Source organism: Oncorhynchus mykiss, chromosome 10, assembly GCF_057628025.1.
Source record: "Oncorhynchus mykiss isolate SJ-2025 chromosome 10, ASM5762802v1, whole genome shotgun sequence".
In the NCBI taxonomy this organism is placed as follows: domain Eukaryota; kingdom Metazoa; phylum Chordata; class Actinopteri; order Salmoniformes; family Salmonidae; genus Oncorhynchus; species Oncorhynchus mykiss.
In genome coordinates, this window is record NC_143031.1 from 15,823,664 (window position 1) to 15,839,139 (window position 15,476).

The following is a 15,476-nucleotide window of genomic DNA, read 5'->3' on the forward strand; positions in this document are numbered from 1 at the left end:
GGTCGCAAATGGGTCTTCCAAATGGACAATGACCCCAAGCATACTTCCAAAGTTGTGGCAAAATGGCTTAAGGACAACAAAGTCAAGGTATTGGAGTGGCCATCACAAAGTCCTGACCTCAATCCTGTAGAAAATTTGTGGGCAGAACTGAAAAAACGTGTGCGAGCAAGGAGGCCTACAAACCTGACGCAGTTACACCAGCTCTGTCAGGAGGAATGGGCCAAAATTCACCCAATTTATTGTGGGAAGCTTGTGGAAGGCTACCTGACACATTTGACCCAAGATAAACAATTTAAAGGCAATGCTACCAAATACTAATTGAGTGAATGTAAACTTCTTACCCACTGGGAACATGATGAAAGAATTAAAAGCTGAAACATATCATTATCTCTATTATTCTGACATTTCACATTCTTAAAATAAAGTGGTGATCCTAACTGACCTAAAACAGAGAATTTTTACTAGGATTAAATGTCAGTAATTGTGAAAAACTGAGTTTAAATGTATTTGGCTAAGGTGTATGTAAGCTTCCGATTTCAACTGTAGCTAATGGATCATAAAAAATAAGGCTTTAAATGTAGGGATTTTCAATTCAGATCGCAGCTAGCCAGGGTTGGGGAGTAACGGAGTACATGTAATCATGTAAGGGGTTGCAAAAAAAACGGTAGCTGTATAATCCGTTACGTTACCAGCAAATAAATACAATCGCATTACAGATACTTTTGAAAAATGAGATGATTACTTCGAGTATTAATTTTAAATTCAGAAAGGATGTTTGCAAAAAAAAATATTTGACACTTCTCTGTTTTCTCAATGACATTCAAATCAGCTTTGAAAAAGGCGCAAGTTTAAATTGATTCCACCTGAACGAGTCTGACCACAAGTCAGGGACCAATATGATGACACACTAAATGTGTTTGATGGATCGGGGGAAAGAGCAGGAATAGGCTTTTGTAGGCTACAGTCCAAGCTATGTCTTCCAATGGTGTGACTGCTGTCGGCATCCAAAGATTATCCAATTTGAATAAACGCTTGGTGGTAAGGATGACAGCAGTGGTGTAGTCTACGGTGATACGGATATAACTTATTATTGATATCTACATAGCGCATTGATGTGAATCACACTGCTGCGCTCTCATTTAGTTATTTGCGCCTTACGGATTGTGGTTGTTGTGGATGGCTGTTCACAAATCTAAGTGAGTATTTGAACTATTATTGAATAGTTTAATTCAAAAAGTTGAATCTACCTATCAGTCATAGTTTTTCTAACCAGTGGACAGCCAGTGAAAAATGCGCTCTTGCAACAGCTGCATAGAGCTGATCCCAGTCTATGGAATAAAAGCCCCACTTTTATTGCTCAATCTAATTCATGCTGATAAAAAAAAATAGTCCTGATGGACACGTGCTAAAACTCGCAAACTTTTGATAGACTTAAAGGGGCAATCTGTAGTTGCTACATCCATTTTTGGATGTATACATAAATTCTATGTATTAATGTAAATATCTAATTTAATCATATTATTGTACGTAGTAGAAAACGATGGGTTAGATAGAAGCCTACATAACCAACCCATAAAGTAAAATGTAACGTCCATATATTGCCAGCTATGTCATCTTTAACATGGATTTATCCTTCAATAGATGTCATTCAATTGGTAAGGTACATTTTTGTCTTCTTCTAATGCCTCTTAAGGGGAAAGTAATCTAAAAGTAACTGAATGTAATCAGATTATGTTACTGAGTTCGGGTAATCCAAAAATTATGTTACTGATTACAATTTTGGGCAGGTAACTAGTAACTGTAACAGATTACATTTAGAAAGTAATCTACCCAACCATGCAGCTAGCTTGGTAAATGGACATAAGCATAGCCTCGGGAAGTAGGGGTGCTGAAAAATCAGAATAAAAAAATATTGAACAAATATTTTTCACTAAAGCAATACACTGGGCCTTTAGTAGTTCTGTATTAGCGGGCGATATAGTGTCTGCATCGCCACCTCCTCCCCTCAGCCAAATGTTAATTAACAGAGTTAGATTTAGCTAGCCTTAAGGCAATCTTTCTCTACAAATATGCTGATAAGGTCGCATCTTTTCTTATTCAACTAGTGAGGGATGGACTTGAACCAGGGTCGACCCTCCTTTACAGCCACTAACCCTCCACCCCAAAACCTTAGCCTACATTTGACCTGTTATGCCAATAGGTCCTGACCTGTTAATTTATGCCCCTATCAATTCTAGGTTTCCCATCACACGAGTAAGAATATACCGGTTGAAGTACAATACCTGGCCAAGTACTGTAGCAGGCGCCAAGCTGTGTTTCCTGGAAAACCTTGTTCAAATCAAATAACATGTCATTAGTAACATGCACCGAATACAACAGGTGTAGACTTTACAGTCAAATGCTTACTTACGAGCCCCAACCAACAATGCAGTTTAAAAAAATATGAGTAATAATAAGAAATAAAAGTAACAAGTCACTTTGTTGGTTACTGCATGATCCCATATGTGTTATTTCATAGTTCTGATGTTTTCACTAATATTCTACAATGTAGAAAATAAATAAAAACCCTTTAATGAGTAGGTGTGTCCTGACTTTTCACTGGTACTCTACATGATTACATTGCATGTTCAATAAATCAGTAATTATTATTCAACATTGTCACCTGGGATTTTAATTTACAGCTTCTCTGATCACAGTACTCTGATCTACCTGCTTTGCCACCATATCTGTGTAAGGTATCAGTTAATCTGACTATTTTCTCATCATTGATGTGATTTACTTATTTCAACAATTTAAGGGCCTTCTGTATAATGTTTGTAGGGCATATTAACCTGTTTTAATGATTCTCTTGAAACATTATGATCAATAAAATATTTTCGGTCCTTTACTTTTAACAGAGCAGAGATTTACTTGTAAAGTGCATTCACACCCATTGCTTACACCTATCAAGTTGTTTCAGACCTACACAAGTGTCTAGGGAGAAGGGTTTAGGGTTTCTTCTGGACAGGGCTTAACTATACTGGCCCAATAAGCACATACCCTGGAAATATCCTTCATTGGGACAGCGATAAGGGTGCTTGTAGTTGGTGCTGGCGGCCTGGATTCAAGACCTGGCAGTCACTCTACTGTCGCATTCATAGCAATGTACGTTAATGTCATTATTTGGCAACAGTTATAACACCCTTATCTGATCTAATTCAAATTAATTTCTCATTGAAAGATGGGAATCTGTAGGATTACCCCTTTAGCACGAATTATGACCACATTTCCACTAACTCTGATATGTTATCAGTATTGATTCATTCAATATAGCTGAGCATCTCTCGATTGTCTTCTTGAAATCCACACCACATACCATGTATATTATTCATTTAAAAGTAAAAAAAATGGATGTAGCAACTGCAGATTGGAGATTTAACATATTGTGATTTCTGTGATTTGTCCTAAGTGATTCTGTTGCAATTTGTCTGTTTTTCCACATTAAAACTTGGAGATGGAACTGTGTTGTGTATTGTTTTGGTATACCTGGCATCATCATTGTTTAAATGGAAAATGTGAGAAAGTACAGACATGGTACTGTAAATATACACATTTCTGGGACATGTTTCAGCAGCATATTAGGAATGTTACAGACAGAAATGCAAGGTGGTTTTATTTTGCCCCCCAAGTTTTCTTTTGTTTTTTTATTGTTGAACATGAAATACTGGGCCTCCCGGATGGCGCTGTACTGCAGCGCCAGCTGTGCCACCAGAGACTCTTGGTTCGCGCCCAGGCTGTCGTAACCGGCCGCGACCGGGAGAACCGTGGGGCGATGCACAATTGGCCTAGCGTCGTTAGGGAGGGTTTGGCCGGTAGGGATATCCTTGTCTCATTGCGCACCAGCGCCTCCTGTGGCAGGCCGGGCGCAGTGCATGCTAACCAAGGTTAGCGGTGTGTTACCTCTGACACATTGGTGCGGCTGGCTTCCGGGTTGGATGCGCGCTGTGTTAAGAAGCAGTGCGGCTTGGTGGGGTTGTGTATCGGAGGATGCATGACTTTCAGCCTTTGTCTCTCCCGAGCCCGTACGGGAGTTGTAGCGATGAGACAAGATAGTAGCTACTAACAATTGGATACCACGAAATTGGGGAGAAAAAGGGGTAAAATTACATTTAAAAAAAAAAGAACATGAAATTCTGTAAAAACACCAGGAAATCAGCTTAAGTCATTTTAATTTTGGAAATTTGTTCCCAATATTCCCACGCATAATTTAGAGACACGTGATTGTCTACAAATGTAAGCAAAGTTTGAAATTATTATGTTTTAGTAATATGTCTGTTTTGGCTTCTTGCGGCTAATTTACAAATGATTTGGAATTACGTCCCGGCCCCCCAATCATCCGCTCAAGAAAAGATTGGCTTGTGGCTGAATCTAATTTATGATTCCTGCTCTAGGGAATGTGCTTATTGGGCCAGTATAGTTAGGCCATGTCCAGAAGAAACCCTACTGTAGGGGGTGTGTACTGGCAGCAGAGAAGTCAGGCGCAGGAGAGCAAAAACTGATTTACAACGGCTCAGTTTAATAAACAAAAACCACAGTAAACAGAACAATAAATCAATGGTAAACAAAACCCGTTACACACCAGCATAACGTGCACAAGCACTACAATAAACAATTCCAGACAAGGACATGGGGGGAACAGAGCGTTAAATTCACAACATGTAATGATGGAATTGAAACCAGGTGTGTGGGAAGACAAGACAAAACAAATGGAAAATTAAAGGTGGATCTGCGATGGTTAGAAGACCGGTGACGTCGACCACCGAACGCCGCACGATTAAGGAGAGGGACTGACTTCGGCAGAAGTCGTGACACCTACCCCCTCCACGGGTGCAGATCTGAAACAATTTGATAGGTGTAAGCAATACGGGGAATGCACTTTGAAGTAAATCTCAGCTCTGTTAAAAGTACACTGAATGTTTTTTTCTCCATTAATTATAGTGATTCAGAAGTATCATTAAAACAGGTTAATATGCCCCACCAAGATTAGACAACTATGCAGATAGCCCTTCAATTTTTGAAACAAGTCAATAAAATCGATGATGAGAGAATAGTCAAATTAACAGATAACTGACACAGACATGGTGGCATAGCAGGAATATCTAAATGCTGTGAACCAAGAGGTTGTGAGTTCATATTCTAGGTGAAGATATGTTGAATAATAATTACTGTATAAATGAACATGCACTGTGTGTGAGTATCACTAACCTTGCCAACTGACAAAAGAGCTGTGAATGGATCAGTGGCTCACCAATAAGGACCTTGATGGGCTTGGCAACAATAACAGGGTGTGATGTGTCTTTCTTTTTTGGAGAACGTTTCTTTGGGACCATCAGGTGAAGTCCTGACAACTGATATACACAGAAATGTTCTTGCAACATTCCAATTAAATGTGTCTAGAACATGAATATCTTATATTCTGAGCAAGTGGCAACCATGTTGTGTGCATATTTGGTGGGAAGTTGATGGAATATTCTCCTAAAGCTGGACACATTGTATTTATTTTTTAAATCAAATTTGACATTATGAGGTATTGTATATAGGCCAGTGACAAAAATAAATACATATATTGAATCCATTTTGAATTCAGGCTGTAACAGAACAAAATGTGGAAAAGGTAAAGGGGTGTGAATGCTTCCTGAATGTTCCACTAACTAACGGAAAACTGGACACTCAAACATTAGGGGAACATTACGGGTAACATTATAAACCCGTTCTCTTTCCCTATGATTGTTAGCTGGTAGAGCAGCACATTACATTTCGGATAAAGTAGAAAGGCAAGGTGTATGTATGTATGTACAGTATGTATGTATGTATTCCGTTATTTCTCCCCCCAAAAAACTCTACATTCCCATGCACACACACACACACTAACGCAATCCCCACCCAGACTTAATAAATTAGTTTAAACTAATTTAAACAGTCACAAAACCAATAGAACAACGAAGTCAGCATTCATATTTCTTTATGACATGTTCATCATCAACAATCTTTCATTGAGTAGCGAGGCTCACCAGGAAATGTCAGCATCTAACGAAATGTTTCATGCTGTGAGTTTCGACTCATCGGCTGAGCCTCGTGCTTGGGTTTGGACATAATCCATCTCCTCGGGACCACTCAAGAAGTTGTTCTCACGGTGCAACGCAGTTGTCTTGTCTTGGGTAAGTGTTATCTGCCTTTTTCTGATTATAAATTAAAACAATGTTTATTTTTCTCTATGTATTGCGTGCGATGATGACAGTCGTGTTTTAATAAGGCTATTTCTGAATACTGTAACTAACGCAATATTTTTGCCATAAAACAATACATTGCGGGAAATGTTACATATTGTAAATCAACTGCCGCACTTGATTTATGTCGTGTAAATTTTGTTTCCTGGATTCAATAAAACTTGCAAACTGATCATTTTGCCATTTCCCCATTGTTACGTAAATTCAATTGAAGTTCCAACTCAACTGTATCTCTCCCAGTAGCCTCTGCTAAAATGAATCAGATCAGTGAAAAATAATGTGTATGCCCAAGCTCTAGAAAAAATATCAGATCACAACATTAAAATGATAGGAGGACATACATTTTGGGAATAATTATTTTTCATGCATGTTCATGCTTTGTTGAAAGGCCAGTTAAAAGTTAATCCAAGGTATTGTTAAATCCAAGGGCAATGGTGTGTGTGAATTTGACCCTAGACCCTGATCTGGGGTCAGTTTTGAATTCCCTCCACTAATGGTTAGTGTTGGGGGAGGAGAAGTTTATCCTAGATCTGTACCTAGGGGAAACTTCAACTCCAGAGCCCAGGTGGACAGGCCTCCTTTAAAATATCAGCTTCCATTGGTCTCAATTGAAAATACTTGTGCCAGGAGTCTTGGATGCTGCACGCTCAAGTCAACCTCTAAATTGGTGAGCTCTCGGAAGTGAGCAAGCACAGGGCAGACGTGCTTATGCAAGCTACACTCATTAGATGTTTCACCTACAACCATAAACCACCGTAAACAAATACCAAAAAATGGTACACTCCATTGACATTTGTGTTATGTTCTCTGCAAACCTGTGGCTTAACATTGATCTCACATATTTTCAGATATTTTCCTTTGACCACACAGTCCCAGATCATTGGTACTCTGTTGTAACATGCAAGCATTCCTTTTGGTGCTCTAAGCGTTTCTTTCAAAACTTCTCACCAGTTGTGTAAAGTAGGGGGGGGGGGGGGGGGGGGGGGGGGGTAAAATCCCTATAAGCATACATCCTGCTTCTAGCATACAAATAATTTGTACAGTACATCGAGTTGCCATAGAATGATATGTGGTTGGTGAGATCTAAAGGCCAGATTTTCAAATGTGTTCAACAGCGTATAACAAACCTAAACCAAGGGTAGCCCAGATTGTAAATGAAAATAGTTATGTATATTTTTATCTGAGATCTTTCCTTAGCTGCCTATTCATAGACTGATCCGCCCCTACGGGCATTGGGAAAACATGTCAGGTTTAAAGGCCAGTGTAGAGAAAGGGGACACCTAGTCAGTTGCACAACTGAAAAACATTCAACCGAAATGTGTCTTCCGCGTTTAACCCAACCCCTCTGAGTCAAAGAAGAGCAGGGGGCTGCCTTAATCAACATCATCAGGGAGCAGTTGTGGGGTTAACTGCCTTGCTCAAGGGCAGAACGGGTGATTTTTCCACTTCGCCGGCTCAGGGATTACAAACAAGCAACCTCTTGGTTACTGTCCCAACACTCTAACCTCTAGCCTACCTGCCACCCTAAGTGTACTGCCTCTGATTGTGGAACTTAGTTAGTAGATTTATACATTAGTTGTCTGTTTTTATTTCAGTCTCATGCATTTCATCCGGTGACAAAGAACGAATAGAAGTATTTTACTGTAGCTCCATTAGCCATTTTGTTCTAACCTATTTTACGATACATTCGCTACAACATTGAAAGACACATGGACGACTACAAGCAATATATGTGCCCATATTGCTTATCACTGGCATAGTTGTCTTGGTTCAAACTTCCATTCTCTGAAGGAAGTGCTACTGCTGCAAGTAAGGAAATGAAGGCTAATCTGATTGTGTACATAGCAAAGCAACCAGTCCCCTTGGGGAAAACAGGATTTGTAGCATTCTTTAAAGTTAATGATGTGCTCTGTTTATGGGCTGCAGAGTAGCCTAGTGGTTAGAGCGTTGGACTAGCTCAAATCAGCTCAAATCCTGAGCTGACAAGGTAAAAATCTGTTGTTCTACCCCTGAACAAGGCAGTTAACCCACTGTTCCTAGGCCATCATTGAAAATAAGAATTTGTTCTTAACTGACTTGCCTAGTTAAATTTTTGTAAAATGGTGAAGATGATTGGTAATCCCCTAGTACCTCAAGCTTTGCCAGTCACATTGATTTGGTTTCCTTTGACCACAGTCATACAGTCCCAGATCATTGGTACTCTGTTGTAACATGCAAGCATTCATTTTGGTGCTCTAATAGTTTCCTTCAAGACAACTCACCAGTTGTGTAAAGGAGATTGATAGTTAATTTCCACCATGTTCAGTATGGAAATTTGCTGATAGCTGCTTTATTGAGGAAACATGTACTTACTATGTCTGTGATATGAGGTTGTCCCACCTATCTATCTTAAGATTAATGCAAGAACTCTAAGTCACTCTGGATAAGAGCATCTGCTAAATGATGGAAAATGGAAAATGGAAACATGTATTTGATGAGGCTGTGCGCCCCGTGGTGAAGTTGCCCCTAGGTACAGATCTAGGATCAGCTTCCCCTCCCCAATCCTAATCTTAACCATTAGGTAAGGAAAATGCTAAACTGACCCAAGATCAGCGTCTAGGGGCAATTTCACCCTGCTCCAGGTTGAGCAGATTCTCTCTGTGATGACAATTTATTAAATCATCTTGTGCGCAATAATTTCAGATTATTTAAACTATACTCTACATCTAAATTCATACATGACACAATTATACATTATGAATTGGGTTCCATTACATGGTCTTTAGCAAAAGTATTATCTAAATGTATCTAAATTGCTCAAGAACACCACAGCTATTGGAGGGGTGGCCAATGAGGCTTTATGGATGCAAAGTTGCACACTGTGTCTTTCTTGTCTTTGTCAAAAGAGATCTACAAAATACAGAAATATTATTTGATTATTATTGATACAACAAGTTGGGGATGATTTGCTTGGGTCCCAAGTTGCATACCATTCCCTATTCAGTGCACTACTTTTGATCAGGGCCTATAGGGCTCTGGTGACATGTAATACACTATACTGTATAGGGTGCCATTTGGGATGCTGCCCCTCCCTCCCTGTTCCCTGTCTGTTCCCTATCTGTTCCCTTTTCACCTCACAATGAAGCACCTCTTTATGGCTCACTTATGACTCAACCTCAGAGCCAGCAGAATTCAACAGTTCTGTGATTGAATAGAGAACGATTTCGCTTCCAAATATAGTCAAAGGCACCTCTCACTGATGTTGCATAATATCCTGCTTTGTGCTAATGGTGAGATTTTATCAGGTGTTTAGATCTCAACCGGGCCAGCCACGTATCATTCTATGGCAAATAAGTGTGCAGTAGTTCCAGTGAAGAGAAATCTTAATGCTACAGCATACAATGTCATTATAGACTATTCTGTGCTTCTAACTTTGTGGCAACAGTTTGGGGTAGGCCCTTAGGCCCCCCCGTGCACAAAGCGAGGTCCCTACAGAAGTGTTTTGTAGAGATCGGTGTGGAAGAACTTGACTGGCCTGCACAGAACCCTAACCTCAACTCCATCGAACACCTTTGGTATGAATTGGAACGCCGACTGCGAGCCAGGCCTAATCATCCAACATCAGTGCCCGATCTCACGAATGGTCTTGGAAGCAATACTGAATGGAAGCAAGTCCCCGCAGCAATGTTGCCTCATCTAGTGGAAAGCCTTCCCATAAGAGTGGAGGCTGTTGTAGCAGCAAAGGGGGGGACCAACTCCATATTAATGCCCATGATTTTGGAATGAGATGTTAGATGAGCAGGTGTCCACATACATTTGGTCATGTAGTGTATGACAAATCTACCTTGTGACGAGCCCACTGATTAACATCGAATGGAAATTAACTATCGAGCGCCAATCTCCTTCATACACCACGAGCTGTCTTGAAGGAAACTCTTAGAACACCAAAAGGAATGCTTGCATGTTACAACAGAGTACCAATGATCTGGGACTGTGTGGTCAAAGGAATCCAATCAAATAAAATGTTATTAGTCACATGCTTCGTAACCAACAGGTGTAGACTAACAGTGAAACTTCCCAACAATGCAGAGAGAAAATAATAGAAAAGTAAAACACGTAATAATAAAAGTAATAAGAAATACACAATGAATGATAACTTGGCTAGATACACGGGGTACCAGTACCAAGTCGATGTGTAGGGGTACGAGGTAATTGAGTTATCTATGTACATATAACTAGGAATAAAGTGACTAGGCAACAGGATAGAAAATAAACAGTAGCATCAGCGTATGTGATTAGTTAAAAACAAGTTTGTGCAAAAAGGGTCTGGGCAACTATATAACTAACTATTTAGCAGTTTTATGGCTTGACGGTAGAAGCTGTTCAGGGTCCTGTTCGTTGCAGACTTGGTCCATTGGTACCGCTTGCCGTGCGGTTACAGAGAGAACAGTCTATGACCTGGATGGGTGGAGTCTTTGACAAAAAAATGTGGGCCTGCCTCTGACACCGCCAGGTATAGAGGTCCTGGATGGCAGGGAGCACGGCCCTAGTGATGTACTGGGCTGTACGCACTACCCTCTGTAGCGCCTTGCTGTCAAATGCCAAGCAGTTGCCATACCAAGCGGTGATGCAGCCAGTCAAGATGCTTTCAATGGTGTAGCTGTTGAACTTTTTGAGGATCTGAGAGCCCATACCACTTTTTTTCAGCCTCCTGAGGGGGGAGAGGCATTGTTGTGCCTTCTTCACGACTGTTTTGGTGTGTGTGGACCATGATAGATCCTTACAGCCCTGTCGATGTGAATGGGGGCGTGCTCGGTCCTATGTTTCCTGTAGTCCACGATCAGCTCTTTTGTCTTGCTGACTTTGAGGGAGAGGTTGTTGTCCTGGCGCCACACTGCCATTAGTCTGACCTCCCTATAGGCTGACTTGTCGTCGTCGGTGATCAAGCCTACCACCTTCGTGTCGTCAACAAACTTAATGATGGTGTTGGAGTCGTACACGGCCACGCAGTCATGGGTGAACGGGGACTGCAGAAGGGGACTAAGCAGACATCCCTGAGGTGCAACCGTGTTGAGGGTCAGCATGACGGATGTGTTGTTGCCTATCCTCACTACCTGGGGCGGACCATCAGGAAGTCCAGGATCCTGTTGCAGAGGGAGGTGTTCAGTCCCAGGGTCCTTAGTTTAGTGGAGGGCTTGAAGGGCACTATGGTGTTGAACGCTGAGCTGTAGTCAATGAACAGCATTCTCACAGAGGTGTCAGAGGGCAGTGTGGAGTGCAATAGAGATTGCGTCATCTGTGGATCTGTTGGGGCGTTATGTGAATTCTAATGGTCCAGGGTGCCTGGTATGATGGTGTTGATGTGAGCTAGAGTGGGCAGCACCCCCACACCAAAATAGTCTATCATCACTGTCAATTGTGAATGATAATTCTTCACGTTTTACCAGTGAATCTTCAAACTTTGTCTGCATACCAATCACTTGATCTCAATCAGTTTCATGGGAATATACATTTGGATCTTCTGGAGTTACTGTTTAGTGAGCAAATTAGAGCATATGGTGTTAACAAACTATATAGCCTTCCTGTATTTTGTTTTAATCCAAGCACATTCTGGCTAGTGCTTTGTGTGGTTGAGTTTTGGTCGTATTATCATTTTTTGGGGACTATTTCGCTAACCATCCGAACATTTAACAAGAAATTAGGTGGTGTTTTTGTTGTAACAGTAACGTTATACTATGCTATTATATTTGGTTATGTTGTATAATAATGAATCATTATGTGATCTTCCAAGAAATTCAACTTTGAACTAACTTTACTAAACCAGCAGCATTGGGATAAGTGCCTGAGCGACACTCTGGCAGCACTACCCCTGCCTGCTCCCGCTGCACCAAAAGACACGCACCTAGTGGGCTATAGCCTACTCTTTTGACTTGTGAAAATTTTGATGATGTAGAAACAAGAGACCACGTGTGGCTGTTTTATGAAAATCTGGGAATATTTGTCAAAGGAAACATTTCTGGTTGGTCTCAGGGAATGTGAAACAGCTAGTATGGGAGTCTTTTAAAACAGGATTGAGTGAAGTAGCAGCAGAGATGTTGAATGAGCAACTAATGTACATGGAGAGCCTCACAAGTTTGATGAAATTACCTTATATCTTTCAGTCTAATACGGCTATTTACTTACTTGTGTAGCTCTATGTCAAAGCACACTTTTTAAAATTAGTTAGTCCTAAATATCCTCTCCAAGTTTAGCCCGAAAGGATTTGATTGGTTGATGATAGGCCTATGACATTGGCCTATGTTTTTGTCTTGCACTGCGCAAAATACCAAATCTCAATAACGATTGGAGTTAAACATCACCAGTACCACATACTTATGATATATACCGTGCCTTCGGAAAGTTTTCAGACCCCTAGACTTTTTCCACATTTTGTTACATTACAGCCTTATTCTAAAATGGATTAAATAAAACATTTTCCTCAGCAATCTACACACAATACCCCATAATATCAAAGTGAAAACAGGCTTTTGAAAATGTTTGCTAATTTATAAAAATGTTAAATATCTTATTTACTTAAGTATTCAGACCCTTTGCTATGAGACTCGAAATTGAGCTCAAGTGCATCCTGTTTCCATCCTTGACATTGGTGATATCAGATGTTTCTACAACTTGATTGTAGTCCACCTGTGATAAATTCAATTGATTGGACATGATTTGGAAAGACACACACCTGTCTATATAACGTTCCACAGTTGACAGTGCGTGTCAGAGCAAAAACCAAGAAATTGTCCGTAGAGCTCCGAGACAGGATTGTGTTGAGCCACAGATCTAGGGAAGGGTACCAAAAAATGTCTGCAGCATTGAAGGGGGAGAAGGGCCTTGGTCAGGGAGGTGACCAATAACCCGATGGTCACTCTGACAGAGCTCTAGAGTTCCTCTGTGGAGATTTGAGAACCTTCCAGAAGGACAACCATCTCTGCAGCACTCCACCAATCAGGCGTTTCTGGTAGACTGGCCAGATGGCACACATGACAGCCCGTTTGGAGTTTGTCAAAAGGCACTTAAAGACTCTCAGACCATGAGAAACAAGAATGCCAAGCTTCACGTCTGGAAGAAACCTGGCACCATCCCTATGTTTTTTTCAGCGGCATAGACTCGGAGACTAGTCAGGATCGATGCAAAGATGAATGGAGCAAAGTACAGATAGATCCTTGATGAAAACCTGCTCCAGAGTCTCAGACTGGGGCGAAGGTTCATCTTCCAACAGGACAACGACCCTAAGCACACAGCCAAGACAACGCAGGAGTGGCTTTGGGACAAGTCTCTGAATGTCCTTGAGTGGCCCAGCCAGAGAGGATCTGCAGAGAGTAATGGGAGAAACTAACCAAATACAGGTGTGCCAAGCTTGTAGCATCATCCCCAAGAAGACTCGATGCTGTAATCACTGCCAAAGGTGCTTCAACAAAGTACTGAGTAAAGGGTCTGAATACTTATGTAAATGTGGTATTTATTATTATTTTTTTTCAACCTGGAATTAAAATTGATTTTTTTGGTGGTTTGTATCATATGATTTACACAACATGCCTACCACTTTAAAGATGCAAAATATTTTTTATTGTGACACAAACAAGAAATAAGGCAGAAAACTTAAGCTTGCATAACTATTCACCCCCCCCAAAGTCAATTACAGCTGCAAGTCTGTTGGCGTATGTCTCTATAAGCTTGGCACATCTAGCCAGTGGGATTTTTGCCCATTCTTCAAGGCTCCAGCTCCTTCAAGTTAGATGGGTTCCACTGGTGTACAGCAGTCTTTAAGTCATACCACAGATTCTCAATTGGATTGAGGTCTGGGCTTTGACTAAGTCATTCCAAGACATTTAAATGTTTCCCCTTAAACCACTCGAGTGTCGCTTTAGCAGTATGCTTAGGGTCATTGTCCTGCTGGAAGGTGAACCTCTGTCCCAGTCTCAAATCTCTGGAAGACCCTCAATAATTTCCCTGTATTTAATGCCATCCATCATTTCTTCAATTCTGACCAGTTTCCCAGTCCCTGCCGATGAAAAACATCTCCACAGCACTATGCTGCTACCACCATGCTTCACTGTGGGGATGATGTTCTTGGAGTGGTGAAAGGTGTAGCGTTTTCCTTGATGTCCAAAAAGCTCAAATTTAGTCTCATCTGACCAGAGTACCTTCTTCCATATGTTTGGGGAGTCTCCCACATTCCTTTTGGCGAACACCAAACGTGTTTGCTTATTTTTTTCTTTAAGCAATGGCTTTTTTCTGGCCACTCTTCTGTAAAGTCCAGCTCTGTGGGGTGTGTGGCTTAAAGTGGTCCTATGGACAGATACTCCAATCTCTGCTGTGGAGTTTTGCAGCTCCTTCAGGGTTATCTTTAGTCTCTTTGTTGCCTCTCTGATTAATTCCCTCGTTGCCCGGTCCGTGAGTTTTGGTGGGTGGCCCGCTCTTGGCAGGTTTGTTGTGGTGCCATGTTCTTTCCATTTTTTAATAATGTATTTAATGGTGCTCCGTAGGATGTTTAAAGTTTCTGATATTTTTTATAACCTAACCCTGATCTGTACTTCTCCACAACTTTGTCCCTGACCTGTTTGCAGAGCTTCTTGGTCTTCATGGTGCCGCTTGCTTGGTGGTGCCCCTTGCTTAGTGGTGTTGCAGACTCTGGGGCCTTTCAGAACAGATGTATATATACTGAGATCATGTGACACTTAGATTGCACACAGGTGGACTTTATTTAACTAATTATGTGACATCTGAAGATAATTGGTTGCACCAAAACTTATTTAGGGGCTTCATGGCAAAGGGGGTGAATACATATATTCATAGCAAAGGGCAAACTTTTCCGTTTATAAAAAATAAATAAAAAATTGAAACAAGTTTTTTTATTTTATTGCATTTCACCAATTTGGACTATTTTGTGTATGTCCATTACATGAAATACAAATAAAAATAAATTTAAATTACAGGTTGCTATGCAACAAAATAGGAAAAACGCCAAGGGGGATGAATACTTTTGCAAGGCACATTAATATGGAAAAGAACAAACAAAGCAAGATATATTTTTTTGAAAACATTCAGCATTCCATTAATCAGTTGGTGTGTTTAAGTGTGTGTGTGTGTGCTGCGGGGTTGAAGCTACAAACCCATAGGCTTGGTTCTCTCATCCCTTCCAGGCTTTTGGGAGGGAGGGTGGACAATGAGCCTGTCGTAGCG

At 40.9% G+C, this 15,476-nt stretch overlaps 1 protein-coding gene across 12 annotated transcripts in view; it reads left to right on the forward strand.

The window, feature by feature from the left end:
- The first annotated feature begins 5,771 nt into the window (after positions 1 to 5,771).
- Positions 5,772 to 15,476, forward strand: part of sytl2a (synaptotagmin-like 2a) — a 46,853-nt gene continuing 37,148 nt past the window's right edge. For all 12 annotated transcript variants that reach the window (XM_090185966.1, XM_090185963.1, XM_090185964.1 and 9 more), the window contains exon 1: positions 5,772 to 6,197. The gene's annotated coding sequence lies outside the window, so the exon portion shown is untranslated. The remainder of the gene's footprint in view (positions 6,198 to 15,476) is intronic.